Source organism: Heliconius melpomene, unplaced genomic scaffold (genome assembly GCF_056956725.1).
Source record: "Heliconius melpomene rosina isolate 202511_hmr_F unplaced genomic scaffold, ASM5695672v1 ptg000072l, whole genome shotgun sequence".
Classification (NCBI taxonomy): domain Eukaryota; kingdom Metazoa; phylum Arthropoda; class Insecta; order Lepidoptera; family Nymphalidae; genus Heliconius; species Heliconius melpomene.
In genome coordinates this window covers 5,714-20,526 of record NW_028181893.1, presented here as the reverse complement: position 1 = coordinate 20,526, position 14,813 = coordinate 5,714, and the positions used below count along the sequence as shown (strand labels likewise).

The 14,813-nt window shown below is 18.2% G+C and overlaps 1 pseudogene across 1 annotated transcript; it reads left to right on the top strand.

The window, feature by feature from the left end:
* The first annotated feature begins 576 nt into the window (after positions 1 to 576).
* Positions 577 to 11,262, top strand: LOC146526346 (cytochrome c oxidase subunit 1 pseudogene; annotated as a pseudogene). The gene is made up of 2 exons (XR_014879425.1): positions 577 to 633; positions 8,989 to 11,262. The product of XR_014879425.1 is annotated as a cytochrome c oxidase subunit 1 pseudogene (transcript).
* Positions 11,263 to 14,813: the final 3,551 nt, after the last annotated feature.

Here is a 14,813-nt window from a genome sequence, read left to right as displayed (position 1 = left end):
TCTTATATATCTTTTTCTATAATAAATAACTGAAGAAGAAATTAAAGAAACAAATATTATAAATAATAATGATATTCAATCTAATAAAATTGATATAACAATTCTTATAGAATTAAAAGAAATAATCTCCCACTCAAAAAAAATTACTAAATTATTTATAATAAAATAAATTACTATAAAAAAATTAATTAATATAAAAAAAAATAAAAAAAAAAAACTAATAAGACAAATAGAATATTTTTTAATAACTTAAAATGATGATAAATATCATATTTTTGACTCCACAAATCAATATTTTTATTAAATTATTTAAGTAAAATCAAATTATTCTATAATCAATTTTTATAACTAAAATATTTAATGGTAATCAGTGCAATATTAATATTAAATATTCTCGAGAAGTTCCTCTATAAAATCTATAAATTCTTATATTATACTTTCCATGTTGAGTAAAAGAATATAAGTATAATCTATATCCAGCTCTAAAAAAAGAAATTATTATAAGTATAATTATTCTTCACCAAGATCATCTAACTAATCTATTAATTAAACTAATTTCTCCTATTAAATTTAATGATGGAGGAGCTGCTATATTTGAAGATATTAATAAAAATCATCACAATCTTATTGAAGGTATAAAATTTATTATCCCTTTATTAATAAATATTCTTCGTCTATTTAATCGTTCATAATTAATATTAGATAAACAAAATATTCCAGAAGAACATAATCCATGACCAATTATTAAAATATAAGAACCTAAAAATCCTCAATAATTTATTGTTATCAATCCCCCAATTACTAATCTTATATGAGCTACAGAAGAATAAGCAATTAAAGATTTTATATCAATTTGACAAAAACATTTTAATCTAATAAAAAATCCTCCAATTAATCTTATTACTACTCAAATATATCTTCATCTTAAATTTATTTTTTGTAAAATTATTAATATTCGTAATAATCCATATCCCCCTAACTTTAATATAATTGCAGCTAAAATTATTGAGCCAGAAATAGGAGCTTCAACATGAGCTTTTGGTAATCATAAATGAACAAAATATATAGGTATTTTTACTAAAAAAGCAAAAATTAATCTTAAATATAATATAATTAAATTATAATCATAAAATTTTATTATATATATAATTATAAAATTTATTTCCTTATAAATATAAAAAATTCCTATTAATAAAGGCAAAGAAGCAAATAATGTATAAAATAAAAGATATATACCAGCTTGAATTCGCTCAGGTTGATACCCTCATCCAATAATTAATATTAAAGTAGGAATTAATCTTCCCTCAAAAAATAAATAAAATAAAAATAAATTTATAGTTCTAAAAGTTAAATATAATATTAATATTAAAAAAATAATATTAAATAAAAATAAATTTTTAAAAAAATTATTTTTATTTAATCTTTCTCTAGCTATAATTATTAAAAATGTAATTCAGATTCTTAATAAAATTAACCCATATGAAATTATGTCACAACCTAATATATAACTTAAATTAAAAAAATTTATAATAGAAACTCTTATATTTATAAATATAAACATTATAAATATAAATATAAACTGAACCATTCAAAATATATTATATTTTAAACATATTGGTATTATAAAAATTATTATTATTAAATATTTTATCATTAAATTAAATTAAAACTTTGAAAATAATCATTCCCATGAGTTCGAATTATTGAAACTAAAATTGATAAACCTAAAGCCCCTTCACAAACTGAAAAAACTAAAAAAACCATTAACATATATATATTATAATCAACTATTATTAAATATAATAATATAAAAAAAAAAATTCTTAAAACAATAAATTCTAATCTTATTAAAACAATTAATAAATGTTTTTGTTTTGAAACAAAAATTATATTTCCAATAAAAAATATAATAATAATTAAACTTATATTTATCATTTGTTTTTATAGTTTAAAAAAAAACTTTGGTCTTGTAAACCAAAAATAAGATTTTTCTTTAAAAACTTCAAAGAAAAAGATTATCTTTATCTATAATCTCCAAAATTATTATTTTTAAAAAAACTATTCTTTGAAATTATAAAAATTTTTTTATCTAATTTAATTATATTTATTTCTTTTTTTATATTTTTTACTAATAACCCTTTATCAATAGGATTATTTATTTTAATTCAAACTTTATTAACTTGTATTTTATCTGGAATAATAATCAATACTTATTGATTCTCATATATTTTATTCTTAATTTTTTTAGGAGGTTTATTAGTTCTATTCATTTATGTTTCAAGAATTGCTTCTAATGAATTATTTAAAATTTCAATCTTTAATAAAATTTTTATAATATTAGGAATTATTTTTTTATTTATATTATCATTTTATTTTAAAAATAATTTATTTTGAATAAATTTATATTTTAATGATGAAATATTAAATTTTTTTAATTTATTTATATTTTCAAATAATGAATATAATTTTAATTTAACAAAATTATATAATGAACAAACTTATTTTTTAATAATAATATTAATTATTTATCTATTTATTACTCTTATTGCAGTAGTAAAAATTACAAATATTTTTTTTGGACCTTTACGTTCAATTATATAATTTTAATTACTAATGATAAATTTATTTAAACCAATTCGAAAAATTCATCCTATTATAAAAATTATTAATGGATCTTTAATTGATTTACCTTCTCCATCTAATATTTCTTCATGATGAAATTTTGGATCTTTATTAGCTTTATGTTTAATAATTCAAATTATTACAGGATTATTTTTAACTATATATTACTCAGCAAATATTGATATTTCTTTTTATAGAGTAAATTATATTTGTCGAAATGTTAACTATGGGTGATTAATTCGTACTTTACATGCTAATGGAGCATCTTTTTTTTTTATTTGTATTTATTTACATATTGGACGAGGAATTTATTATGAATCTTTCAATTTAAAATTAACTTGACTAGTGGGAGTAATTATTTTATTTTTACTAATAGCTACAGCTTTTATAGGTTATGTTTTACCTTGAGGTCAAATATCTTTTTGAGGGGCTACAGTAATTACTAATTTATTATCTGCAATTCCATATTTAGGAAATATATTAGTAAATTGAATTTGAGGAGGATTTGCTGTTGATAATGCAACTTTAACTCGATTTTATACATTTCATTTCTTATTTCCATTTATTATTTTAATATTAACTATAATTCATTTATTATTTCTTCACCAAACTGGATCTAATAACCCTTTAGGAATTAATAGAAATTTAGATAAAATTCCATTTCACCCATTTTTTACTTTTAAAGATTTAATTGGATTTATTGTATTAATTTTTTTTTTATCTTTATTAACTTTAACAAATCCATATTTATTAGGAGATCCTGATAATTTTATTCCAGCTAATCCTTTAATTACCCCAATTCATATTCAACCAGAATGATATTTTTTATTTGCTTATGCAATTTTACGATCAATCCCTAATAAATTAGGAGGTGTAATTGCTTTAGTTTTATCCATTTTAATTTTAATTATTCTACCATTTACTTTTAATAAAAAAATTCAAGGTATTCAATTCTATCCTTTAAATCAAATTTTATTTTGATTTTTAATTATTACTATTATTTTATTAACTTGAATTGGATCACGACCAGTAGAAATACCTTATATTATTACAGGACAAATTTTAACTTTAATTTATTTTTCTTATTTTATTATTAACCCAATTTTAAATAAATTTTGAGATAAATTAATTTTTTACTAATTAATGAGCTTGTTTAAGCATTTGTTTTGAAAACTTAAGAAAGAATAAATATTCTATTAATTTATACTAAATTTATTTTATTAATTTAATAATATTTTTAAACCTAAAAAAAATAATAAATAATTTAAAGAAATAGGTAAATATCTTTTTCAACATAAATATATTAATTTATCATAACGATAACGAGGTAAAGTACCACGAACTCAAATAAAAAAAAAAGAAATAAATACTAACTTCAAATAAAATAATAAATTTAATTCATAACCTCCTATATTAAAAATAATAAATAATATTCTTATAAATAAAATTCTTGAATATTCAGCTAAAAAAATTAAAGCAAATCCCCCTCTTCTATATTCAATATTAAATCCTGAAACTAATTCTCTTTCCCCTTCTGCAAAATCAAATGGAGTTCGATTAGTTTCAGCTAATATCGAAGAAAATAAACATAATCTTAATGGAATTATTATAAAAATAAATCAATTTAAAAATTGATATTCTCTAAATTTAATTAAATTTAAATCTATAATTATAATAATTCTTGATATTAAAATTAAAGATAATCTAACTTCATAAGAAATTGTCTGAGCAACTGCTCGTAAACCTCCTAATAACGAATAATTTCTATTTGAAGATCAACCAGCAATTAATAAAGTATAAACCCCAACTCTTGTGCAAGATAAAAAAAATAATAAACCTAAATTAAACATAATTATATTAAATAAATAGGGAATCACTATTCAAATAATTAATGATAATATAAATCTAATAATAGGAGAAAAATAATAAGAAAAATAATTTGAATAATTTAAATATACTTGTTCTTTTGAAAATAATTTAATAGCATCAGAAAAAGGTTGTAAAATTCCTATAATTCCTAATTTATTAGGTCCTTTACGAATTTGAATATATCCTAAAACTTTTCGTTCTAATAAAGTTAAAAAAGCAACCCCAATTAAAACCCCAATTAATAAAAATAAACCCCCAATTATAATATTAATAACATCAATTATTATCAATACTATCTATATAATAAATTATATATAAATGAATTCTAAAATCATTACATTTTTCTGCCAAAATAGTTTATATAAATATTAATAATATTCTTAAAATTAAATTATTTATAATATTTGATCCTTTCGTACTAAAATATTTTTTTTTTATTAAAAGATAGAAACCAACCTGGCTCACACCGGTTTGAACTCAGATCATGTAAGATTTTAATGATCGAACAGATCAAAATTTTAAACTTTTGCATTTAAATTTTATCTTAATCCAACATCGAGGTCGCAACCTTTTTTTTTTATTTGTACTAAAAAAAAAAATTACGCTGTTATCCCTAAGGTAATTTTTTCTTATAATCATAATTTATGGATCATTTATTCAATTATTTATGTTTATTTTTTAAAAAAAAGTTATTTTAATTTTTCTATCACCCCAATAAAATAATTACAATTATTTAAATTTATTATTATATATTAAATATTAAAAAATTATAATTATAAAACTCTATAGGGTCTTCTCGTCTTTTTAAATTATTTTAACTTTTTAATAAAAAAATTAATTTCAATTTTTAATTTAGAGACAGTTTATATTTCATCAAATCTTTCATACAAGTCTTCAATTAAAAGACTAATTATTATGCTACCTTTGTACAGTCAATATACTGCAGCCCTTTAATTTTTAAATCAGTGGGCAGATTAGACTTTAAATTATTAATCAAAAAGACATGTTTTTGATAAACAAGTGAATATAAAAATTTGCCGAATTCCTTTAAATTAATTTTAATTTAAATTTAATATGTAAAAATTTAATATACTAATTTTATCATTATTTCTAATTTTTTTCTGTTATAAATTATATTTTTATAAAAATTTAAATATAATTTTAAATTTTATTTTTTCTTTTTAAAATTTTTTATAATAAATTTTATTTTATAAACAATATAAATTTTAAAAATTTTAAATTTAATTTAATATATATATATATATATATATATATATATATATTATAAAAATTTAAATTAAAGCTTATCCCTTAATATATTTAATTTTAAAAATTTTTTAATTAAATAAAAAATTAAAAAATATTTTAAATTTAAAATTAAATTTTTTTCTAAAAAAACTAGATATATTTAAAAACGATTAACATTTCATTTCAAATTAATTATTTAAAATAATTATTCAACATTAAATTTTTTAATTAATTAACTCTTTTAAATTCGAGATTTTTTTAACTAATAAATATTTTTTAATAAACTCTGATACACAAGATACAATAATTAAAATTTACTTTTTAATTAATTAATTTTTCAAATTTATTTCAAATTTCTTTTTCAATACTATTTTATTATAAATAATTATATTTTTTCTCTAAAAAATACTTTAACATCCCCCAATATTAAAAATTTTTTTATTAAATATAATTTTTTTAATTTTTCCCCTCAAATTAATTATTTATTATAATATCTTTTCAATGTAAATGAAATACTTTATTCAAGCTCTAATTTGATCATTCTAGAAACACTTTCCAGTACCTCTACTTTGTTACGACTTATTTCAATTTTTAAATGAAAGTGACGGGCAATATGTACATATTTCAATTATTAATCATTTTAACAAACTAATTAAAATTACATTTAAATCCACCTTCAATTTTATATTAAAAAATTTATTTTCGTTTAAATAAATTTATTGTAATCCATCTTAATCTTAATTATAATCTGCATCTTGATCTGAATTAATTTATATTTAAAATTTTAAAATATTATTTTTATATAAAAATATTTTTTTAACAATGATATACAAAATTTTTTATTAAGTAAATTTATTCGTGGATTATCAATTACTAGACAGATTCCTCTAAATGAACTAAAATACCGCCATTTTATTTAAGTTTCAATATTTATTATTTACTATTTTAGTATTTAAAATTAAATTTTTAATAATAGGGTATCTAATCCTAGTTTATAATAAAATTTACTAAATCATAATTTTTATATAAATTTTAATTAAATTAAAATTTCACCTTATAATTTAATATTTTTTAAAATAATATTATTATTTATTATTTACTGAATTAATTTAATTTAACTTTTGTTTAACCGCAACTGCTGGCACAAAATTAGTTATTAATTTTTTTATTACTAAATCTTAATTTCTTAAATTTTTAATATTAATTACTACAAAACATTATTAATTATTTTTAAAATAATTAAAATTATTCACTAAAATTTATATGTAAAATAAATTAAAAATAAATTATTTAAAATATAAAATTTTATCTATTATTATAAAATTTTATATAGAATTTTTTTTTTTTTTTTTATAAATTAAATTTTTAATTGTATATATTTATATATATATAATAATAAATTTAATTAATATATATATATAAATTAACATTAATTATTAAATTTTTAATATTTCTATTTCTCCTATTTTTATAATATCCATATTGAAAATTAAAATATATAATAAACAATTATTAATTAATTAAAAAAAAAAATATTATAAATATAATATTAATTAAATAATAATTTATTAATTTTAAAAGTAATAATATATTAAATTATTTAATATAATATTTAAATTAATAATTAATAAATTAATTTATATATATATATATATTTATAAATACACACGTATATATTTGAATATCTTTTATTTTTTTTTTATTTAAATATAAATTTTATTTAACTATATATATTAACCATATTTAATATTTTTTATATTAAATATTATAAAATTTAAAAATAAGCTAAAATAAGCTTTTGGGTTCATACCCCAAATATAAAGGAAATCCCTTTTTTTTAAAAATAAAGTGCCTGATAAAAGGATTATTCTGATAGGATAAATTATGTAATTTTTTACCTTTATTATATTTTATAGAATTAAACTATATCTAATAATTTCAAAAATTATTGTGCATCTTACACTAAAATATAATTTTTATATAGTGAATTTAAATTCGTCTTTAGAATATTTTATTCTTATTTTTTATTTTATTAATTAATAATTCAAATAAAATATTTTTCTTATTTATTTTATTTTTCAGAACTATAATTTCTATTTCATCAAATTCATGATTAGGATGTTGAATTGGTTTAGAAATTAATTTACTTAGATTTATCCCCTTAATCTCTTCCCCCAATAATTTATTAAATTCAGAAGCTTCCTTAAAATATTTTCTAACCCAATCTATTGCATCAATTAATTTTTTATTTTCTATTTTATTAAATTTATTTTTTATAAAAATATTTATTAATGATTTTTTATCGATTATTATAAATTCCGCAATATTAATAAAAATAGGTTCTGTTCCTTTTCATTTTTGATTTCCTAATATTATAGAAGGATTATCATGATTTAATAGATTTATTTTAATAACATGACAAAAAATTTCACCAATAATTTTATTATCTTATAATATAAATTTTAATTTTTTAATTTTTATTATAATTTTTAATGTTATAATTGGAGCTATAGGAAGATTTAATCAAACTTCTTTACGTAAATTAATAGCTTTTTCTTCAATTAATAACATTGGTTGATTAATTTCAGCTTTATTAATTAGAGAAAATTTATGATTAATATATTTTTTATTTTATTCAATATTTTTATTTATTTCATGTTTTTTATTTTATATTACCAATATTTTTTATATAAATCAATTATTTAATTTTAATTATAATTTCTTAATTAAATTTTCAATTATAATTAATTTTTTATCATTAGGAGGATTACCTCCATTTTTAGGATTTTTTCCTAAATGAATTATTATTAATTTTTTAATTAATAATAATCTTATTATTATTAATTTTTTTTTTATTATAAGTAGATTAGTAATATTATTTATTTATATTCGAATTATTTACTTTTCATTTATATTTTTTTCTTTAAAATTAAAATGAATTAAAATTTTTATTAAAAATAATTTATTTTTTTTAATTTATTTTTTTAATTTTCTTTCTTTATTAGGTATAATTATTAGAACTTTATTTTTTATTTAATTTAAGGTTTTAAGTTAAATAAACTAATAATCTTCAAAATTATTTATAAAGAAATTCTTTAAGCCTTAAATTAATTTATCAAGTTTTAATAATTTTATTATACCTTAAAATTTGCAATTTTAAATCATATTTGAATATAAAACTTAATAAAAGAGAAATTTCTCGTTAATAAATTTACAATTTATCGCTTATATACTCAGCCATTTTATTAGCGAAAATGACTTTTTTCAACAAATCATAAAGATATTGGAACTTTATATTTTATTTTTGGAATTTGAGCAGGAATAGTTGGAACATCTCTTAGTATTTTAATTCGAATAGAATTAGGAAATCCAGGATCATTAATTGGAGATGATCAAATTTATAATACTATTGTTACAGCTCATGCTTTTATTATAATTTTTTTTATAGTTATACCTATTATAATCGGGGGATTTGGAAATTGACTAGTTCCATTAATATTAGGAGCTCCTGATATAGCTTTCCCCCGAATAAATAATATAAGATTTTGACTTTTACCTCCATCATTAATTTTATTAATTTCAAGAAGAATTGTAGAAAATGGAGCAGGGACAGGATGAACTGTTTACCCCCCTTTATCATCTAATATTGCTCATGGAGGTTCCTCTGTTGATTTAGCTATCTTTTCTTTACATTTAGCTGGAATTTCCTCAATTTTAGGAGCAATTAATTTTATTACAACTATTATTAATATACGAATTAATAATATATCATTCGATCAATTACCCTTATTTGTTTGAGCCGTAGGTATTACAGCTTTATTATTACTTTTATCTTTACCAGTTTTAGCTGGAGCTATCACTATATTATTAACTGATCGAAATTTAAATACATCATTTTTTGATCCTGCAGGAGGAGGTGATCCTATTTTATATCAACATTTATTTTGATTTTTTGGACATCCTGAAGTATATATTTTAATTTTACCCGGATTTGGAATAATTTCTCATATTATTTCTCAAGAAAGTGGAAAAAAGGAAACTTTTGGATGTTTAGGAATAATTTATGCTATAATAGCAATTGGATTGCTAGGATTTATTGTATGAGCTCATCATATATTTACAGTAGGAATAGATATTGATACTCGAGCATATTTTACTTCAGCTACTATAATCATTGCAGTTCCAACTGGAATTAAAATTTTTAGTTGATTGGCAACTTTACATGGAACACAAATTAATTATAGTCCTTCAATATTATGAAGTTTAGGATTTATTTTCTTATTCACAGTAGGAGGATTAACAGGTGTAGTTTTAGCTAATTCCTCAATTGATATTACTCTTCATGATACTTATTATGTAGTAGCCCATTTTCATTATGTTTTATCTATAGGAGCTGTATTCGCTATTCTAGGAGGTTTTGTTCATTGATATTCCCTATTTACCGGATTATTATTAAATCCCTATTTATTAAAAATTCAATTTATTTCCATATTTATTGGTGTTAATTTAACATTTTTTCCTCAACATTTTTTAGGATTAGCTGGTATACCCCGTCGTTATTCTGATTATCCAGATAATTTTATATCATGAAATATTATTTCTTCATTTGGTTCATATATTTCATTATTTTCCATAATTTTAATTATTATTATTATTTGAGAATCAATAATTAACCAACGAATAATTCTATTTTCATTAAATATACCATCCTCTATTGAATGATATCAAAATTTACCTCCTTCTGAACATTCTTATAATGAACTTCCTATTTTAAGAAATTTCTAATATGGCAGATTATATGTAATGGATTTAAACCCCATTTATAAAGGAATATCCTTTTTTTAGAAATGGCAACCTGATCTAATTTAAATTATCAAAATAGAGCTTCCCCATTAATAGAACAAATTATTTTTTTCCATGACCATACATTAATTATTTTAATTATAATTACAATTTTAGTAGCATATTTAATAATAAATTTATTTTTCAATAATTATATTAATCGATTTTTATTAGAAAGTCAAATAATTGAATTAATTTGAACTATTTTACCAGCTATTACTTTAATTTTTATTGCACTTCCATCATTACGATTATTATATCTTTTAGATGAACTTAATAATCCTTTAATTACATTAAAATCAATTGGACATCAATGATATTGAAGATATGAATATTCTGATTTTAATAATATTGAATTTGATTCATATATAATTCAATCTAATGAAAATTTAAATAATTTTCGACTTTTAGATGTTGATAATCGTATTATTTTACCTATAAATAATCAAATTCGTATTTTAGTTACAGCTACAGACGTAATTCACTCGTGAACAATTCCGTCATTAGGAGTAAAAATTGACGCTAATCCAGGACGATTAAATCAAACTAGATTTTTTATTAATCGTCCTGGAATTTATTATGGTCAATGTTCTGAAATTTGTGGAGCAAATCATAGTTTTATACCTATTGTTATTGAAAGAATCCCTATAAAAAACTTTATTAATTGAATTAATAATTATTCATTAGATGACTGAAAGCAAGTACTGGTCTCTTAAACCATTTTATAGTAAATTAGCATTTACTTCTAATGATAAAGAATTAGTTAATAAATAACATAAATATGTCAAATTTAAATTATTACTTTTTGTAATATTCTTTTATTCCTCAAATAATACCTATCAATTGAATAATTTCATTATTATTTTTTATTTCTATTTTTATTAGTTTTATAATTATAAATTATTTTATTTTTAATTATAAAAATAATTTTAATTTTAAAAAAATTAATAAAAATAATTTAAAAAAAAAATTTTGAAAATGATAAATAATCTTTTCTCAATCTTTGATCCTTCAACAAATTTATTTAATTTCCCATTTAATTGAATTAGAACATTTATTGGATTATTATTTATTCCTTTTTCTTTCTGATTTTTTCCTAATCGTCATTATTTATTATGAAATTTTATTTCAAATAAACTTCATAATGAATTTAAAACTTTATTAGGACCAAATAGAATTAATGGATCAACTTTTATTTTTATTTCATTATTCTTTTTTATTTTATTTAATAATTTTTTAGGTTTATTCCCATATATTTTTACTAGAACAAGTCATCTTAATATATCCCTTTCATTATCATTAACATTATGGTTAAGATTTATAATTTATGGATGATTAAATAATACACAACATATATTTATTCATATAATTCCTCAAGGAACACCAACTATTTTAATACCTTTTATAGTAATAATTGAGACTATTAGTAATATTATTCGACCTGGAACTTTAGCAGTTCGATTAACAGCTAATATAATTGCAGGTCATTTACTTTTAACTTTATTAAGTAATACAGGTATTAATATACCTAATTATTTATTAATTATTTTAATTATTATCCAAATTTTATTGTTAATTCTTGAATCTGCCGTAGCAATTATTCAATCTTATGTAATTTCTATTTTAAGAACTCTTTATTCTAGAGAAGTAAATTAATGTCTAATCATAATCATCCATATCACTTAGTTGACTACAGACCTTGACCCTTAACAGGAGCTATTGGAGTAATAACCTTAGTAACTGGTTTAGTTAAATGATTTCATAATTTTAATATAAACTTATTATTTATTGGATATATTATCGTATTATTAACCATATTCCAATGATGACGAGATATTTGTCGAGAAGGAACATTCCAAGGAAAACATACTATTATAGTATCAAAAGGTTTACGATGAGGAATAATTTTATTTATTATTTCTGAAATCTTTTTCTTCATTTCTTTTTTCTGGGCATTTTTTCATAGAAGTTTATCCCCAAATATTGAAATTGGATCAATTTGACCTCCTACTAATATTTTAGTATTTAATCCATTTCAAATTCCTTTATTAAATACTATTATTCTTATTACTTCAGGAATTACAGTAACATGAGCTCATCACGCTTTAATAGAAAATAATTATACTCAAGTTTCACAAAGATTATTTTTAACTATTATACTTGGATTTTATTTTACTATTTTACAAGCATATGAATACTTAGAAGCTTCTTTCTCAATTGCTGATAGAATTTATGGATCTACTTTTTTTATAGCAACAGGATTTCATGGTTTACATGTAATTATTGGAACAATTTTTCTTTTAACATGTTTTATTCGTCATATTAATTTTCATTTCTCAAGAACTCATCATTTCGGATTTGAAGCAGCAGCATGATATTGACATTTTGTTGATGTAGTTTGATTATTTCTTTATATTTCAATTTATTGATGAGGAAATTAATTATTTATATAATATATTTAGTATATTTGACTTCCAATCAAAAAGTTTAATAATTTTAATATAAATAATTATATTAATATTAATAATATCTTTTATCATAATAACAATTGCTAATATTTTCATATTAATTTCACTATTAATCTCAAAAAAATCATTTCTAGATCGAGAAAAATGTTCACCATTTGAATGTGGATTTGACCCTAAATCTTTAGCTCGAATTCCATTTTCTTTACATTTCTTTTTAATCACAATAATTTTTTTAATTTTTGATGTAGAAATTGCATTAATTTTTCCAATTATCCCAACATTTTATTTAGTAAATTTTTTATCTTGATTTAAAATAAGTTTTTTTTTTATTTTAATACTATTATTAGGAATTTATCATGAATGAAATCAAAATATACTAAATTGATCAAATTAGGATTATAGTTTAATTAAACATTTGATTTGCATTCAAAAAATATTGAATTTTATTCAATTTATCTTAAATAAGAAGCAATTTGCATTTAATTTCGACTTAAAAGATAGAGTTAATAACTCCTTATTTATTAATTGAAACCAAAAAGAGGTATATCACTGTTAATGATAAAATTGAATAAAAATTCCAATTAGAAATATATTGTAATTAAGCTGCTAACTTAATTTTTAGTGATTTATTATCATTAATATTTCTTTTAATTTAATTTATATAGTTTATTAAAACATTACATTTTCATTGTAAAAATAAAAAATTTTTTTTTTATAAATAAATTCTTATTTAAAGATTTTTTAATCACCTTAATATCTTCAATATTATACTCTTTATTTAAGCTATTTAAATTAAATTATTAAAAAAATAAATATAAATATTATTCATAAAATAAATCTAAATAAATAAATTTTAAAATTATTTATTTGATAAATATAATAAATAATAGAATTATTTTTTATAATATAAAATAATCCTTGTCCTCTATATATTTCTCTTCAACCTAAATCAATATTTTTATATAATATTTGCCCCATTTTTAAATAAAAATAATTTATCCCATATGTAGATAAATTTGGTAAAAATCATATTATAACATAAAAATATCTTAATTCATAAAAACATAAAAATTTATTTAGTGAATAAATTTTTATATTTCTAATTAAATAACCTAATAATAAACCAAATAAAGTCACATAAATAACTATTATTTTTAAATTAAAAGGCAAATAAATTATATAAGGATAACAAAAAATTATTCATCTTAATATTCTCCCCGAAACTAATCTTATAAATAATAAAATAATTATACTTTTTAATATAGTATAATCCTCATCATATAAATTATAAATTGATAATAAATTAAAATCATTAATTATTAAATATATTAATAAACGAATAGTGTAAAATATTGTTAATCCAGTTGAAAAATAATATAAAAAAAAAATCAATATATTTAAATTTCTTATTCTTACTATTTCTAAAATAATATCCTTAGAATAAAAACCTGCTAAAAATGGAATTCCACATAAAGCTAAATTTGAAATATTTAAACATAAAGAAGTTATTGGAATATAAATTCTAATTCCCCCTATTATTCGAATATCCTGATTATCATTTATTATATGAATAATTACCCCGGCACATATAAATAATAAAGCCTTAAATATAGCATGAGTTAATAAATGATAAAAAGCTAAATCATTAAATCCTATTCTTAAAATTCTTATTATTAAACCTAATTGTCTTAATGTTGATAAAGCAATAATTTTTTTTAAATCAAACTCATAATTAGCACAAATTCCTGCTATTAATATTGTTAA